The following is a 4,380-nucleotide window of genomic DNA, read 5'->3' on the forward strand; positions in this document are numbered from 1 at the left end:
AGCCCGGAACAGCTGCCTCTCCACCACAACAGTGTTCCAGTAGCTTCCAGCACCTCACTAGCTGTCCCTCCACGTTTCAGCAGCTTCCACGTCGTCGGTAACTCCCACGGCCTCCCTTGTTCAACATCCCAAATCAGCTCATCATCACAAAAAAATAACATAATGTAAATTTTTATTTTTTACATGTAAACTGGGGCTATAAAACCCCCAGAACAATATGTAAATTAAAACGGAGGAATCAAGCATCAATACAAAAAAAATCATCAGAAAGAAAACAACAAAGGTTATTTTCACATTTGTTTTTATTTTTCAGCTTTGTATTTTATTTTTATTTTTATTTTCGAAATAAAAAAATAGTAGGTTAATAAATAAACAAATAACAGTAAAGAAGAGTGAGTTATATCGGCGCCAGGGGTTCGTCGTCGAGTCTAAGTCGTCGAAGAAACGCCGATCGAAGCATTGGGGAATAAAAGCTTGAGTTGTTAGTCTCGGATTTTGGTAGTTTTAATCCCAAATCGGGATTTAAAATTTTTTAGGATAAATTTTAGGTTTGGGTTTTGTGTGGGGATGATTGGAGGAGTATTTGGCCACCAATTTACGGTGGCCGACGACGAGGTGGTGTTGTTTTTTGGGTCGCTTGGCCGGATGTAAAAGAGGAAGGGGAGAGTTGTGGTCTCTCGGTTGAGAGAAAAGTAGAGATAAGAAAATGGCTAGGCTTTGTTTATTGTAGCCATAGGAAGAAAAACATGCTTATATAGCATATGTTTTTGGGAAAATCACGTTTAAATCCCCAAATTGTTACATTTGTTTTTCATTTTAACCACTGACTTGGACTGGTTTGATCTTTAGTTCAAATTGCTGGGCCTAATATGATATTTCCCGTTTATATTTTGTATAGAAGATGATCTTGTTTAAAATAGGGTAAATCACCATAAGGTACCTGTACTTTTAGCATGTATTTACATTTAAGTCATTAGTTAGTGGGTTAATCACCTATAAGTCCTTATAGTTTAGGTATTGTTATATAGTTTAGTCACATATTTTTTATTTATTTATTTTATTTCTATTTTTGCATGTTAATTTCTATTTTATTTCATTTTAGTCATTAGTTAATTTGTTATTATTTTATTTATGAATATGATTACATAATTTTAATTTTCTTTATTTTTGTCATTATTTAATTGCCATTTTATTTTATTATTGTCCTTTATTTTTCAATACATTAAATATAGTACTTTATTTATTTATTTATTTATTTATTTATGTTTTATTCACTAAATATTTACATGAAATACAATATAATAATTTCATATTTGATTAAATAATAATGTTTATTTATTTTTAAATATTAAGAAAGGGCGATCTTAAAATAACTAGACGTCCTATTCTGGTATTTTAAAAAATAAATAAATATCTTATTTATAATAATAATATATATATATATATTTACTTTATTTTTATTATTTTTAAGAAAAAATATTATATTCTTCTTAATATTTATTTATTTTTAATATCAAAGAAATATGTTGTCTTAAAGCAACTAGATGTCATTTTATGATATTTTTAAATAACTAAATATCCTACATTTATAAATTATATATATTAATTTAATTTATATTTAGAGAAATGTTTTATTAATATTTATTTATTTTTTAATATTAAGAAATGGGTTGTCTTAAAGCAACTAGAAGTCATTTTCTGATATTTCTAAGTAAATAAATATCTTATTTATAAAAATATAAAAATATATATTTATAAAAAAATATATTTTCTTGGAATTATACTAATAAATTTGAAATCACAAGATTATGAATTAAATATATTTGAATTCTTAAATTTCCAATAATAGAGACAATTTATAATTAATGGGTACCAATTTTGGGCGTTATAGAGGTGCTAATTCTTCCCTAAACGTAACCGACTACAAATCTTTTTTTTACTAAATTTTTTTGGTTATACGCAGATCAATTTATCTTTTAAATTATGTTTTCTTAAAAACTATTTTAAAAGATTGTTTTTAGGTATTAGACCTACCTAACCCAAAAAGGTCAATAGCGACTCCCAAAACGTTTTTTAAAAATAAAAATCAATTTTTTATTAATCTTACTTTCCCGCCAAGTACAAATTCGTGCCCGGGCGAAAACCGGTTACGATAGCTTGGCGACTCTGCTGGGGATTGGTCAAACCTAATTCAATTATATATTGTCTCTATAATTAGAAATTGAGAATCCAATTTTATTTAATTTATGATTCTTTTGATTTCTTTCAATTTATTTTATACTCTTGTATATTTGATTTATTTTTAGATATTAAATTATGTGTGAAAATTTCTCCTCACACACAACACGTGCATTGCATAACATAAGCTTTATAATCAAGCTTGTCCCTTTTAAGTGGGAGTGAAAGCGACGTCTTCGTGAGAATTTATTCTCCGTGTCAGACCTAGCAAGTAGCTTTCGGGGTTCATATGCTCTATGTCTTCGTGAGAATTTATTCTCCATGTCAGGCATAGGGAAATGTGTCCCCTCGAATTGAACTCGATCCGCTTAAATCTGTAATGGACTAAGATTGAGGGTTTGGCAGCCCAAGAGAGCACCAACACGGACAATTCGAGTACCTTTACTCTTAGAACCAAAACATTGCATATAATAAACCCTAGAAATTCACCTGATCTTAGACATTACTGACATTCTGTCCGTAGGGGTACACAAAGGAGAAATAAGTTCTAACTTTTGTTTTTTTATTATTTGTTTTTTTTTTCTGTGCATGCGAATTAGTAATCATGCGGTTAGGTTTATTTTTCCAAACAAAGCATGAAACTAAAAAGCATGAGGTTAGGATTTATACCATGATAGATAAAATCTTTTCTTTCATTTAGTTGGTACTAACCATTTTATTTTTTCTTATTGTTATCAATTTTGTAGATACATTTTATTTTGCTCTAACTTGTTTATAATAATTTATTTTGTTTGCATTACATTTGTATTGCTCAATACATTTCCAAACCATACATTAAAACATTTATTCATTAAAATAAGGATTTCGACCGAAGTGATCTTGGTTCTTACTTGTAGCAAGAACGCTTAAAATCCACACGACACAAGAAAAATGTCTAAAGAAGCTGAGGATATGCTAGCCAAATTTGAGATAGAGCAGAAAGAGACGCAAGAAGAATTGAGGAGCAAGTTGGCATAAATTGAAGCTAATATCGCAAACTCTCAGATCGATCTACTAAACAAGATGAAAGAAATTGTTGGCAAACATTTGACCAATGTGGAAAGTCTTGTTGAAAACCTACATATCCTCTTGGTGTTACACCTGTTCACATTTCGGGGCACACTTCTGCGCATCAAGAAATCCAACCAACAGTCCATTTCACTATTAAGAACCCAGAATATCAGGTTGGAGCTTCATTCCCCACTGACTGTCCTACTGCTTCTAGGTTGAAGTCAGATGAATTTTGTAGTGATAATGAGGTCCCTAACTCAAATGAATTAGTTGAGAAGAGAAAATTAATCCAACGATTGAAAAATGAAGAAGAAGTGATAAAATCTAGAGAAACGGCTGAGTCATTTTATGAGTTTGACGCCAAAGAGCTAAGTTTGGTCCCCGACCTAGTTCTCCCACTAAAGTTCAAGGTTCCGGATTTTAAGAAGTATAATGAGACCACATGCCCTTCATCTCATATCACCATGTATTGTCGTCGTATGACTGGCTATGTTGAAAATGAAAAGTTATTGATCCACTGTTTTCAAGACAGTTTATCTGGACCTGCTTCCAAATGGTATAATCAACTAAAAAGTACTCAAATCTGTTCTTGGAAAGACTTAGCTCAAGCCTTTTTGGGTCAATACAAGCACATGACTGATATGACCCCTGATCGAACAATGTTGCAAAACATGAATATAAAGTGCAACAAGAACTTTCGACAATATTCACAACGATGGAGGGACGTTGTTTCTCAAGTGCATCCACCATTGACTGAAAGGGAGTTCACTATTTTGTTCATCAATACATTAGAATCTCCCTATATTAATCACATGATAGGGATTGTGACTAATAATTTCTCTAACATCGTAATGTGTGGAGAAATGATCGAAATAGCTATCAAGAATGGCAAGATAAGAGGCTCCGACAGTACTGATGTCGAGAAAAAAGCCGAGATCAATATAGTGAGGTCTTATTCAACTAATCATGGGGCCAAATCTTATAGAATGACCCGAGAGAAGGCTCATATCGATGAAATTCCATTGACATATGAAGAAATGCTCCCATTACTAATTCAACAGAGTCTTGTGACTCCGGTTCAGTCTAAACTGAAAAAACCCCTATTTTCTGAAGGGTATGATGTTAATGCAATATGTAGCTACCACATGGGAA

Source organism: Hibiscus syriacus, unplaced genomic scaffold (assembly GCF_006381635.1).
Source record: "Hibiscus syriacus cultivar Baekdansim isolate YM2019G1 unplaced genomic scaffold, ASM638163v2 tig00110348_pilon, whole genome shotgun sequence".
NCBI classification, from domain to species: domain Eukaryota; kingdom Viridiplantae; phylum Streptophyta; class Magnoliopsida; order Malvales; family Malvaceae; genus Hibiscus; species Hibiscus syriacus.